The sequence below is a fragment of the Pongo pygmaeus genome, chromosome 7 (genome assembly GCF_028885625.2).
Source record: "Pongo pygmaeus isolate AG05252 chromosome 7, NHGRI_mPonPyg2-v2.0_pri, whole genome shotgun sequence".
Taxonomy (NCBI): domain Eukaryota; kingdom Metazoa; phylum Chordata; class Mammalia; order Primates; family Hominidae; genus Pongo; species Pongo pygmaeus.
This window is the reverse complement of record NC_072380.2, coordinates 91234673-91249660: the sequence shown is the minus strand read 5'-3', so window position 1 is coordinate 91249660 and position 14988 is coordinate 91234673. Positions and strand designations below refer to the sequence as shown.

The 14988-nt window shown below is 34.3% G+C and overlaps 1 long non-coding RNA gene across 3 annotated transcripts in view; it reads right to left on the bottom strand.

The window, feature by feature from the left end:
* Positions 1 to 4517: 4517 nt before the first annotated feature.
* The window catches only part of LOC129042197 (uncharacterized), a 178724-nt gene continuing 168253 nt past the window's right edge, over positions 4518 to 14988 (bottom strand). For 2 of the 3 annotated variants that reach the window (XR_010127237.1, XR_010127236.1), the window contains one exon: positions 8781 to 12533. This is a non-coding gene — a long non-coding RNA (uncharacterized LOC129042197). Of the gene's footprint in view, positions 5159 to 8780; positions 12534 to 14988 lie in introns of those variants that run through there. The other variant, XR_010127239.1, reaches the window with a different exon arrangement.

The window sequence follows — 14988 nt, the reverse complement described above, 5'->3', positions numbered from 1 at the left end:
ATTGGTATTCGTTCTTCTCTACATGTTCAGTAGAAATCAGCAGTTAGGCCATCAAGTCCTGGGCTTTTGTTTCATGGAAGGCATAATTACAGATTCAATCTCCTTATTCTTTGTTGGGTTACTCAAATTTTCTATTTCTTCATTTTATTTATTTATTTATTTATTTATTTATTTATTTTGAGATGGAGTTTCACTCTGTCGCCCAGCCTGAAGTGCAGTCGCGCGATCTTGGCTCACTGCAACCTCCACCCCCCGAATTCGAGCAATTCTCCTTTCTCCTGCCTCAGCCTCCCGAATAGCTGAGATTATAGGCACCCGCCACCAGGCCTGGCTAATTTTTTTTTACTTTTAGTAGAGACGTGGTTTCACCATGTTGGCCAGGCTGGTCTTGTACTCCTGACTTCAGGTGATCCACCCGCCTCAGCCTCCCAAAGTGCTGGGATTATAGACGTGAGCCACCATGCCCGGCCATTATTTATTTCTCATTGGAGATGTTCATCAAAGGGGTGCCAGCTCCCCTCCCCAGCCCCTGGTAACCACCCTTCTACTATCTTCCATGAGTTCAACTTGTTAATGTTCCGTTTATAAATGAGACCATGTGGTATTTGTTTTTTGTGCTTGGTTTATTTCACTTCACATAATGTCTTCCAGATTCATCCATGTTGTTACTAATGGCATGATTTCTTCCTTTTTTAAGGGTGAGTAGTATTTTCTTGAATATATGTACCACATTTTCTTTGTCCATTTATTCACTTATGAACATTTAGGTTGATTTTATATTTTGTCTATGTGAATAATATTGCAGTGAATATAAGAGTGCAGGTATTTATTTGACATTGATTTTATTTCCTTTGGCTATATGATCAATTGTAGAATTGCTGGATTGTATGGTAGTTCTATTTTTGATTTTTCGAGAAACCTCCATACTGTTTTTCATAATGACTAGTTTACATTCCCATCAACAATGTGTGAAGGTTCCCTTTTCTACACATTCCCTCCAACATTTGATATCTTTTGTCTTTTTGATAACAGCCATTCTAATGGTGATGAGATGCTATGTCTCTGTGGTTTTACTTTGCATTTCTGTGATGATTAGTGATTTTGAGCATTTTTCTATGTAACTGTTGGCCATTTGTGTATCTTCTTTGGAGAACTGTCTCTTCAGATCCTGTGCCCATTTGTTTGCCCACTATTGAGTTGTTCAAGTTCCTTACATATGTTGAATATTAACCCCTTATCAGATGTATTATATGTTTTGCAAATATTTTCTCCCATTCCACAGGTTGTCTCTTTATACTGTTGATTGTTTTGTTGGGCTGTGCAGAAGCTTTATAATTTGATATAATTCCATTTTTCTACTTTTACTTTTGTTGTCTGTGCTCTCAGCTTTATATCCAAAATATCATTGCCTAGAACAATGTCATGGAGTTTTTCTCATATATTTTCTTACAGTAGTTTTATGTTTTAAGTCTTATATTTAAGCCTTGGATTCATTTTGAGTTAAGTTTGTATATGGTGTGAGATAAGGGTCAAATTTCATTCCTGTGCATGTGGCTATCCAATTGTCCCAACATCACTAATTGAAGAGGCTCTTTTTTTTCCCATTATGTATTCCTGGAAACTTTTTTTTAAAAAACAATTAACCATAAATGTAAGGATTTATTTCTGTGATCTGTAATTTGTTTCGTTGATCTATGTGTCTGTTTTTATGACAGTTTGATATTTTGGCAACAATAGCTTTGTATAATAGTATATTTTGAAGTCAGGTAGTGAAAGGCTTCCAGCTTTGTTCTTTTTACTCAAGATTGTTTTGGTCATTTGGGTTGTTTTTTTGTTTTCATGGAAAGTTTAAGATTGATTTTTTCCATTTATGTGAAATAATATCACTGGAATTTTGATAGGCATTGCTTTAGGTACGATGGACATTTTAAGAATATTAATTATTTCAATTCATGAATGTGGTGCGTCTTTCCATTTATTTGTGTCCTCTTTAATTTATTTAGTCAATGCCTTATAATTTTCAGCATACAGGTCTTTCAGCTCCTTGGTTAAACTTATTCTTAAGTTGTTTTTTTTTTCTTTTGGTAGCATTTGTGTATAAGGTTGGGGATTGTTTTCTGCATTTCTTTTTATAAACAGTTCATTGTGAGGTTATAGAAATGCCACTTAATTTGTATGTTGAATTCATATCCTGCAACTTACTGAATTTGTTTATGGATCCTAACAGTTTTTTGGAGGAGTTGTTAAGGTTTTCTATATATAAGGTCATATTGTCTGCAAACAAGGATAATTTAACTTCTTTCTTGCCAATATAAATACCTTTTATTTCTTTCTCATGCCTAATTGCTCTAGCTAGGTCTTCCAGCACTATGTCAAGTAGAAGAAATGAGAGTGGGCATCTTTGTCTTGTTCTCATCTCACAGGAGAAGCTTTCATCTTTTCACTGTTGAGTATAATGTTAGCTTTTGGCTTGTCATGTATGACCATTATTTTATATTCCTTCCACATTTAATTTGTTGAGATTTGTCATATGCTTTGTCTGCATCTGTTGAGTTGATCACACGGTTTTTGTCTTCATTCTGTTAATGTAATGTACCACATTTATAGATTTGCATATGTTGAATTATCCTTGCATCTTTGGGACAAATCCTGCTTAATTATGGTGAATAATCCTTTTAAAATGTTGTTGAATTCAGCATGCTAAGTACTTTCTTGAGGATTTTTATATCTATGTTCATTAGGGATATTAGCCTGTGGTTTTCTTTTCTTGTAATGTCTTTGTCTGGCCTTGTTATCAGGGTAATGCTGGCCTTGTAAATGGACTTTGGAAATACCCCCTGCTCTTAATTTTTTTTGAAGGACTTTAGAAAAATTAGTATTAGTTCTTCTGTAAATGTTCTGCAGAAATCAGCAATTAGGCCATCAGGTCCTGAGCTTTTCTTTGATGGAAGACATAATTACTTATTCAATCTCCATATTTTTTGTTGGGATGTTCAGATTTTCTGTTTCTTCATGATTCAGTCTTGCTAGGTTCTACATGTAGCAATTTCTTCATTTCTTCATGTTATGTAATTTTTGACAGAGTTGTTCAGGGAGTAGATTTTTAATTTTATTTAATTTAAATTTTAAAACTAATATCTTATTGTTATTAGAAAAATGTTAAGTATATTAGGGAATGCCTTAGGTATATAAATCTTTTTTGACTGTAAATTTTATTCAATCTAAATACAAATAAAATATTTCCAATAAAATTTAACCTTCAAAATTAAATGTGCTATAAGTGTAATATGTACAAGATTGCAAAGTAAAATGATGTGAAATTTTGTATTTTGTACAAATTTTGTATATGAAATTTTGATTACATGTAGAAATGATACCATTTTGGATATAGTCATTCAGTATAACATATTTTAAATTAATGTTACCTGCTTCTTTTGGCTTTTTAAAGGGTGGCTACTATAAAATTTTAAACTACATATGTGGCTTGCCTTATATATTCATTGGACATGCTTCTATAGCAATATCACATCAAAATAGATAATTTGGGAGGTGAGAAAAGCAAAGTTCAAAGAAGTTAAGCGCTTTTCCAAGATCACACACCTAGTCACAGTCACGACCATGTTCTAGAGCTTGTGACTTCCAGTTCAGATTTCCTAGAAAATAAAACACCTTGATGGTCAGCTGTGTAATGCTGTGCTATATCAGAGTGGAGAAAGTTTCAGCAATAACTCTGTATTGATGTTGCTGCATTTTTTATTTTTATATATACTGAAAGAGTAATTGTCAGATCAGCCATCAATTTTATGCTGTAATAGTGTTTAATTTTAATCTCAAACGGAATCAAACCATGCACAAATTTGTTCTTGTTACACAAATTTGGGCTAGCTCAACAGAAATTTGTGAAAATTTTCTTTGCCCGAATAAGCAAGTCTCTATTTCTTTTCTTTACTAAAGAAGAAAAGAGCTTTAATTAATTCTTTCTTCCTTTCTTCTGAGGAGTAATTGCAATTGCTTTGTGTCAGCTTCCTGTTATTGCCATTGCATAATAGCCTTAAAAGAAAAGTCTTATAATCTCCAGAATGACTCATCGGTATAAAATGACCAACTCTTTCATTTATAAGATGCTGTAAAAATATACTTTTCCCTAAATGCTCATATTTCCACTCCAGGTAACATCAAATTTGTCCCAAGAATACATATAGAGGCGCTCTATTAGTTTTCTAATTTGCAAGGTTTCTTTCATCTTCCACTTTCCTCTCTCTCTTTTCTGCTCTCCACCCACTAAATGAAATATAGTTGAGTCCATACTTCAAGGGCTGCTGAATGCTGCAATTAGGAAAGCTCAATGCTTGAAACTCCTTTCATAATACTTAGATCTAATAATGCTTAAGAAAAGCATGAGGGAATAAGGAGATGAAGATTTCTCTATAGAGAGGCTTTTTCTGAAAAAAACCTGAGTGAAAACCAGAAGCTTCAGAGTAGCAATTTAAATCTTGGCTACAGTGACAATAGTTCTAATACTAAATACAAATTTTTAATAAGACAAATACATGTACTCATACAAAATATTTTTGTTAGAGATCAAGTTGACAACTTATACAAATTTTTGCACCCTGAGATCTATAAATGTTTCCTCCTGACATAGTAGGTGTGGCAGGGACATTTAATGGTTGCTGAATTAACATCCATGAGCTTTCTCACATTTCCTAGCTCCTTGCAGTTATGGGAGGTTACATGGCTGGTTCTGTCCAATAGGCTATAAATGGAAATGTATGTGTTAATTCCAGGCCATGTCTTGCAAAACTGGTAGGTTGTTGTGATGTTTTGGGTTGAGTATGTTAACTAAGCTAGGACTATGTTTTGAAGAATTTCCTTTATTTTATAATTCTGAGTTAGAGTTAGCAACAAATTCACATAAGGTTTAAAAGTCAGAAGTAAATTGTTGCCATCTCTTTTTGAAGATCTTTGTGATTAGATGCAGTGAAAGATTTATCGGGGGGAGGGTGGGGCCTGTGGGTTTCAGCTTGTCCTCACACTTCATCCTCCACATCTATCTCTCCTTCTTGACTGCTGGGATCAATGGTAAACCCAGGTCCACCGCCAAGTGTAGAGGCAGCAGCCTTCCACACGATTCTCCAGCAGAAGAATCCAGTGGTTTCTGTGAGAAGAAACAGTTGAAGCAGTTTAAGCAGGTCTAGGATTGGCCAGTTTGAATAACTTCAGCAGGTTCTAGGTTGTAGAAGCTGTCTCCAGCTCCTGGAGTGATTTGGGTAGGGGAATGGTGGCCCACAGTGTAAGATCCTGATAAAGCAGGCAGGGAGAGTGGTGGGCTCCAGCAAAGGAGCTGTTTACCATCTCCAGGAGCTGGCTAGCTCTGAAAGGGACAGGCTCTCCAGGGTCAGCAAGGCCCCAGATGTCAAAACATCAGAAACACATGATTAATAATCCCAGATAGAGAAGCTCTACAGCAGGCATAGTCAACACAAACTTGGAGAGAAACCTTTCATTCCATCCAGAATGCAGGACACATGGAACCAAAGCAAATCATATAAATAAAAAATTAAATAAGAAAAATCTTTATAATATGAACTATCTCTCTGACTCCCAGTCTCAATACCCAAAGATTTCATAAACTATAATTACAAACATATATTTCATTTGTTTTACATATTCTTATATAGGTATACTTTTCCTATATAACTATCTTATTTACCTGAAACTATTTTTTGAGATCTTTGCACATCAGCTAATATACATTATATACATACATTATATACATATATACTGTGTGTGTATGTAGGACTGAATAACTCTTGGCAAATATGTATGACCATTTATGTAAGATAAATTCTTAGAATTGCAATTACTGAGTAAACAGATGATGTCCACACATTAAATTTTGATAGATAATGCTAGTCTGACCCCTTTCAAAGAACACAAACTAATTTACAATTTATTCAATATTGCTAAGAGTACTCTTATTTCTCTAGATCCCTGAAAGCCTTGAAAGTCAGAGCCTAAGAGGGCAAAACCGTCTAAGTAGATAACACCCTGGATGATCTGCGTAAAGTTAACACAGACCCCTTTACCAAACCCTTACATAATTAAACGAGATTAAGCTTTGAAATCTGAGTGACAAAGTTTTGGACCAATAAAAGCACATATTCACTTCATACAATGTATAGTAAAAATCAGGGATCTTGCTATCTTCAAAAGACAGCATTGTCAAAAAATATGTTAATTTAAAGCAGACTTGAAAAAATATGAATAATGCTTATAAATGGCTTCTGAGAGAAATTGGGCTCTACAGGAAAGATGATTGTGACTTTCTTCTGCTTGTCTTTCCACAGTTCTGTATAGGGAACAGAATATTCTTCTGTATGCCTAATTTACTTTTACATCTTTGGTTTACTGAATAGTAAATTATATAATTGACAAGAATAAATGGAAACATTTTAAATAATTTTAGTTTGCCAAAAGAAATAAAAACATGACACTAAATAAAAGAAAGAAAAACATGACACTAAAATTCACACTGTTGGCATGGTTGGCAAATGGAAAACATCTTTAAAACTAATTCTTTGTTAACTTTTTATTGCCTAATCCCTCACTTTTGTTTAGATTTTCTAGAGTAAGTATGATGTTTCTGGGACTGAAAAATTACTTTCCATAGCAGATGATTCATTGGAGGTTACCTTCTTCCAGCTCTTTCCCTTAGACACACAAATTCTTTTTACTTCAATGTGGACTTTCTTTCGTGGTGGGAGAGGGGGGATACACTAAGCTGATCTCTTAAAATAAACAGTATCTACTTATCTCCAGCTCCTTGGGTGCCCCTTGCCCTGTAAGATCAGATGATTGAGTCTCAACCAAAGCATAACCAAGAATTATTTCAGGGCCAAGAGTACACCTTTTCCAAGGATTTGGAGGCTAACAGTGACAATCAGGCAGAAGACATTTCTCTACAGCCTGACCTTGTGATGCCAAAGAAGAGGATGAAAAAGGAGGTGCTCAAATGTATTTGAAAGTGGAGACTGACTTTTTCAGGCAGGCTTTAGTTTGCCCCTCTTAAAATATGTGTATAATACAGGCTTATTTTTTTTCCAGTTTAGCAGCCTCATGGTCAAGTGGGGAGTAGCATAACTTTTTCATCCTATAAAATGGGCAAATATGAGACAGAGAAAGAGCAGATTATTTTTGTCTCACTTTAGCAAGTCATGTTACTCTTGAAAACTTTAGGAGAAAGGGAGAACTTACATATTACAATACGTCTTGTGCTCATAAAAAATCTACAGAATTGACATTTCAGAAACTTCTATGCTAAAATAACATAATCACAGTGGGTTTGAGAAGGAAAAAAATGATGCCTTAGAAAATATATATTTCTTTCTAGAGAGATCTACTTTCTAAAAATGATTCTTTGAAAAAATGTTGTCTGACCAATATCTCATATGTCTCAAAACTATTATTATGTATATGGTTTTCAGGAAATTGATAAATGTTCACAAGAGCTTATAATCCAAAGAACCTTGGGCTGCATGTAAGGAGATATGAATTCTACCTCTACATATAACACTGTGCACATTTGACCAGACATATCTTTTATAAAACTTATCAGTTTACTAAGAGAAAGAAACACTTGCTCTATTTTTGCTCAAAAATTTATCCCTAGTCCCTAGCACATAATAAGTGCTTAATATACATTAGCTGAATGACATAAAAATTAGCTAATTATACTTTCCTAATTTGGAAAAACATATTTTTATTTTTTAAAAGTAAAAACTTCTATTAAAAATGTACAGGCAGTAGAACAGTAAAAACAAAAAGTTCAACTCAACAGCACCATCCATCAAATAGACATAATTAACATATACAGACTACTTCATCCAACAACAGAATATATACTCATCTCAAGTTCCCACAGAACATTCACCAAGATAAACCACATCCTGAGCTAGAAGACGCATCTTAATAAGTTTAAAATAATAAAATTATACATCTTATCTCAGACTACAATAGATTTAAAGTAAAAATCAATGACAGAAAGATAGCTGAAAAAAATCCCCCAATACTTGGAGAATAAAGGATGCATTTCTAAATAACACATGAGTTCAAATGAAAGCTCAAGAAAAATTTTAAGTATTTTGCATTTGGTGAAAATAAAAATACAACTTATCTAAATGTGTGGATGCAGCAAAAGAAGTGCTCACAGGGAAATTTATGGTGTTTATTGCATATATTAGAAAAGATATCTAAAAACCATGCCTCCACTTTAGGAAACTAGAAAAAGAAGAGCCAACTACATTGAAAGTAGAAGAAAACAAAAAAGTAAGAAGTAGGAATAAAATAACTGATAAAAATTAGAGCAGAAATTAATGAAATAGATTAGACAGGAAGTCAATTGAGATTGAGACAGGAAGTCAATAAAGAAAATAAATAAAATCCAAAGTTTACTCTTTGAAAAGATAAATGAGATTGATAAGTCTGTAACCAGGCTAAGAAAAAAATGAGAGAAAACACAAATTACTAATATATAAATGAAAGAAGGCACATTACTACAGAGGCCATGGACATTAAAAGAATAATAAAGAAATACCATGAACAACTCTGTACCCACAAATTTGATAACCTAGATGAAATGGACCAATTCCTTTAAAGACACAATGTGTCAAACTCATATAAGAGGAAACAGACAATCTGAATAGGCTTATGTATAGTAAAGTAATTGAATCAATAGTTAATAACCTTCCAAAACATAAAACACCAGGCACAGATAGGTACATTGATGAATTCTGCCAAACATTTAATGAATAAATTATACCAATTCTCTACAATGCATTTCAGAAGATGGAAGTGGAGAGAATACTTCCTAACTCGCCATGTGAGACCAGCATTACCCTAATACAAAAACAAAAACATTACAAGAAATAAAGGTAACAGATCAATATCTCTCATGAATATAGATGTAAAAATTCTTAACAAAGTATTAGTAAATTGAATCTAACAATATATAAAAAGAATTATACAACCTGACCAAGTTGGATTTATCCCAGATATGCAAGGCTGATTCAACATTTGAAAATTAATTGATATAATACATTACATCAACAGGTTAAAGAAGGAATATCATATTATCATATAAATAGACATAGAAAAAGTATTTGACAAAATCCAACACCTATTCATGATAAAATCTCACAGAAACTAGGAATAGATGAAACTGTCCTCAGCTTGATAGAGAACACCTACTAAAAACCTACAGCTAACATCATACTTAATGGTGAGAAATTGGAAGCTTAAGGAACAAAGCAAGGATGTCCCCTCCCACTACTCCTTTTAACATCGTATTGGAAGTCCTATCTAATGCAATAAGACAAGAAACAAATATTAAAACTATATAGGTTAAGAAGGGAGAACTAAAACTGTTTTTGTTTGCTGATGACAAGATTATCTGCGTAGAAAATCTGAAAGGCAAAAAACAAAAACTGAAACTGATAAGCAATTGTGGCAGGTTTGAGAGATATAAGGTTAATATAAAAAAGTCAATCTCTTTCTTATTTACCAAGAATCAACAAGTGAAACTTGAAATTAAAAACACATTACCATGTACATTACCATCCCCCAAAATGAAATACTTAGGTATACATCGTAACAAAATATGTATAAGGTCTGAATATAGAAAGCTGCAAAATCTTGATTAAAAAATCAGAGAAGAACTAAATAAATGAGGAGAATATTCCATATTCATGGATAGGAAGACTCAATATTGTCAAAATGTAGGCTCTTCTCAAACTGATCTATAGATTCAATGCAACCCCAATCAAAATCTAGGCAAATTATTTTGTGGATATTGATGAACTGATTTTAAAGTTTACATGGAGAGGCAAAAGACCAAGAATAACCAATTTAATATGGAAGGAGAAAAACAATGTTGGAAGACTGACACTATCAATTTTAAGACTTAATAAAGGTATCGTACTCCAAACACTGTGGTATTGACAAAAAAATAGTCAATAGAGCAGAATAGAAAGCTCAGAAATAGACTCACACAAATACAATAAAATCATCTTTGACAAAGATGAAAAGGCAATACAATGGAGAAAAGATAGCCTTTACAATAAATCATGCTGGGATAACTGGACAGTCACATGAAAAAAAAAATCCAAGATTGCACCAAGATTGCACCACCTGTAGCCTGAGTGACAGAGGAAGACTCCATCTCGAAAAAAAAAATTTCTAAAATATACAAGGAACTCTTAAAACACAGCAATAGATATGGAGCCAGCTTAGAAAGGCAAAAGCTGGAAGAAAAACACAAAAATATTGCAATGTTTATCTGTGTGATAGAATCATGGGCAATACTAATTTTATTCTTTATAATATTTTCTGTATTTTCAAATGATTCTACAATTACCATATTAATAAACTATTAATTAGCACATTTAAAAATGAGGCAAGGTAGGGTGGCTCAATTCTGTAATCCCAGTACTTTGGGAGGCTGAGACAGAAGGATTTCTCAAGGCCAGCAGTTCGAGATCAGCCTGGGCAATATAGTGAGACTCAATTTCTACAAAAATTTAATTTAATTTAATTTTAAAAATAAAATGAAAATAAACAACCTGATTAAAAACAGAAGACCAGAACAGACACCTGACAAATAGCACATGACAATGGTAAATAAACACATAAAAAAGATATTCAACATTGTGTGTCATTAGGGAATTAAAGATTGAAACAATGGGATATCACTACACACATATTAGAGCGGCAAAAGTCCAAAACAGTTACCACCAAGTGCTGACAAGATTGGGGAGCAGCAGGAACTTTCATTCATTGCTGGTGGAGATGAAAAATGGTATAGTCATTTTGGAAGACACTTTGACCGCTTCTTAAAGAGCTAAACATACTCTTACATGACACAGCAATTGCACTCTACAATATTTATCCAAAGGAATTGAAAACTTATATCCACCTCAAAATCTGTACATGAGCATTTACAGCAGCTTTTTTCATAATTGCCCAAGCTTGGACACAACCAAGATATCCTTTAGTAGATTAATGGAAAAATAAACGGTGGTACATCCAGAGAATGGAATATTATTCAGCTATAAAATAAAATAAACCATCCAGCAATGAAAATACATTGAAGAATTTTAAATGGATATTGCCAAGCAAAGGAAGCCAAACTGAAAAGTCTACATACTATTTTGTACTAAAGATATGACATTCTGGAAAGGGTAAAACTATGATGGCAGTAAAAAAAATCAGTGGTTATCAGGAGATGGGTGAGAGAGGGATGAATAGGCAGAGTACAGAGGATTTTTTAGGGCAGTGAACTATTCTGTATGATACTAAAATGATAGATACATGTCCATATATATTTGGGAAAACCTGTAGAATGTAAACCAAAAGTAAACCACAATGTAAGCTATAGACTTTGGGTGATAATGATGTGTCATGGTAGTTTTATCTATTGTAACAAAATGACCACTCTGGTGTAGGATATTGATAATGGAGGAAGTTCTGCATCTGTAGGTGCAGAAGGTCTATGGGAACTCTCTGTACTTTTTGCTATGAGTCTAAAACTTCTCTAAAAGTATTAATTCTATTGAAATTTTTAAAAATAAAGAAAACTGTGGAAAGGATAATGTGCCAAATAATCAAACTTCAGCATATTTATTCTTACCTTAAGCAGAGAGACTTATGAAGCTCAGAGAAAGTTAAAGCATCAAGAAGCAACAAGAAGGGACACTAGACAAATCAAAATTCAACAGTATTTGAATCTATCTCAGAGTGATGTATTTATATCATTGGGCCTGGCCTGGTCAAGTCAGCAAGAAAGGCTTTCCTTTCTGAATGGGGTGCGATGGTTTGAAATGTTTGTGTTCCTCCAAAATTCATGTTGATATGGTTTGGCTGTGTCCCCACCCAAATCTCACTGAGCTGTAACAGTCCCCACATGTTAAGGGTGGGGCCAGGTGCAGATAATTGAATCATGGGGGTAGTTTCCTCCATACTGTTCTTATGGATAGTGAATAAGTCTCATGAGATCTGATGGTTTTATAAATGTGACTTCCCCTGCACAAGCTCTCTTGCCTGCCACCATGTAAGACCTCTCTTTGCTCTTCCTTTGTCTTCAACCATGATTGTGAGGCCTCCCCAGCCATGTGGAACTGTGAGTCCATTAAACCTTTTTCCTTTATAAACTACCCAGTCTTGGGTATGTCTTCATTAGCAGTGTGAGAACAGACTAATACACATGTTGAAATTTAATTCCCAATGCAACAGTATTAAGAGGTGGGGCGTCTTAATTAGGTGATTAGGCCACAAGGGCTCCATCCTCATGGATGGAATATGTCTTAATAAAAACACTTGAGGGAGCAAGTTTGCTCCTTCAACTCTTCTACCACATGCAGACACAGTGTTTGTCCCTTCTGCCTTGTCAGGACACAGCAAGAGGTGCCATGTTTGAATAAGAAAGCTTTCACCAGCCATCACATCTGATGGTTTCTTGATCTTGGACTTCTCAGCCTCTAGAATGATAAGAAATAAATGCCTATTATTATAAATTACTCAGTTTAAGGTATTTTGTTACAGCAGCAGGAACAGACTGAGACACGGGGCTTTGAATGAGTAGTATTTACTGCAGTGAAACTTTCTCAAGATACCATTGATAACCAAACTCTCTTCTTCTGATTGGCACATTCTTTCTTTAACTCTTGGCGGTTATTTTGATATTTATGCTAGTGTATTATTTTAATCTAAATTTCAGAGGCCAGCCTCAACTGAGCCAATCATTTTTAATCAGGGGTCTACAATTTTTTTTGTAAACAACTAGAAACTTAATATTTTTGGCTTTGCAGAAAATAGGTCTGTGTCACACCCAACTTTGCCTTTGTAGCATGAAAACAGCTAGTGACAATAGTAAATGAATGAACATGGCTGTGTTACAATATATCCTTATTTCTATAAACACGTCAGTCCTGTTTGACCCAAAGGTTGTAGTTTGCCAAACCCTGATCTATACAGCAAACACTGAGCTGGAAAAACTTTTCCAGAGAGTATGGCTACTTGTGGAATAACTTATTATTAACAATCCCAATTAATTTTTTCCCTTTTCAAGGGAAGACAATAATATTTAGCTCTAAAATTTTATTACATTTAAAATTCCTTACTCTTAATAGGTAGCTCATTTTATATCTAAAATTCGTCTTTTGTTTTGTGTAAATCAAAGTATATTTTAAAAATACTACTAAAGCTCATTACTAAAAAGTACATTGGTGTGAATACCCATTAAATGAAGAGCATCCTCTCTAACTAGAATCTGTACCCATCCACTCTTCCTTCCTTCCTCCTATAGTTGAACTGTCAGTGCTCTGTAGGCCAATCCCTCTGCTGAACTCCTGAACCCACCTCTCCTGCCTGCTCAAGAACATGGATCTGGAAATTATTTGCTTTTATCTACTAGTTTTCTTTATTTGACCTTCTCTACTGAATAATTTCTACCAGAATATAACATGATACTTCCCTTGTAGTTAAAAAATAATAATCTTTTGATCTCTCTTTCCAAAATTGCTACTGTTCGTTTCTCTGATCCCCTTCACAATAAAATACTCCTTCAAAGAATTGTCTGTATGTCTGCAATTTCTCCAATTCCTTTCTATTCCTAAAACTATTTTCATCGAGTTTACCAATAATTCTCATGGTGTTAAATGCATGGTTGATTAGAGTTTTGCAAACTGCACTTCTATGCTTTGACCCAGAAATCAGTTATGACCATAGAACAGTTGCCAGAACTGTTGATATGTTCCTAACTCATTAAGTTTGCTGAGAAATGAAGGGTAACAAACACGGTGTTTGGTGAGCATTACTATCTCTGGCCTAATGTCTTACCATAATATTTATTTTGCTGTATTGTAACAACTAGACATGATGAGCCCTGCACCCTGTTAAGGCCTCTTTAGAGCCTGAGACACATTGTGTAATTTATGATGCCAAGAATTCAATCCAAATTTCAGTAAGAATTAGTTTCAAAATAAGAACAAACCAAAACAAACAGTGGCTGTATGACAAATTAACCAGTGCAGCACTAATGGTATAGTCCTGGACATTTTTTTTTTTAATTTAACCATAAGCATCATGTTTTTTAAATGGCAATAATGGCATTCAGCAATAATACTATAAATATGCATTAATTATTGAATACCTGCAATGTTTCAACCACTTTATGTACATTGTTTCATTTAACATTATTTAGCAGTGATTCATAAAATAGGTATAATTATCTTCCTATCCTTAATATAGTCTAAAAACTGAAACAAAACAAAATGTCTCGCCTTTCAAGTTGTGAATTAGCCAACAAGCTAGATTTTCAAAGCAAGGCGTTTCTAATACTCCACTTGCCCCTTAGGCAAGATTAGTTCAACAACTTTCCGCAATTAAATTTTGCATATTTTACAATTTCCTCCCCTGTCATAAACCCATCTTTCAAGACCTCCTACTCAACTTGAATTTTCTAATCCCTGTTGAAATGTAACCATGCTTCTTCCCTAGGGTACAGCTTCCTGGAGTTAAGCAGGAAAGATAATACCTCTGCTCTCCATCCGTTCCTAAAGGCTTCATGTGGTCTACGGCCTTTTCAAATTTCTTTACTACACCTGGAAATCCTACAGGAGGTACACCATAGTGCCACCTGGTGTCCAGCATTTTCCTTCTTTTCTGCTTCAACTTTCAGCAGAGATACCTGCTCTCAAGCCTCTAGGGCACACTGAAAGAAAGATGGGAATGGCCTTGATCTGATATGTTGGAGAAAGTGTTATCTTCCCCTAAAAATTCCACTTTAAAGATACAAAAAGTGGATAGATGTCCTCTAACATGCCTTACTAGGTTCCAGCAATGGCCAAATTTCTCAAAAAGACCTCCCTTCCTGAGCTCTGTACTCTTGTTTCTCTAATCTCCCTCCCTTGATTTCCAACCATTGCTGCCTAA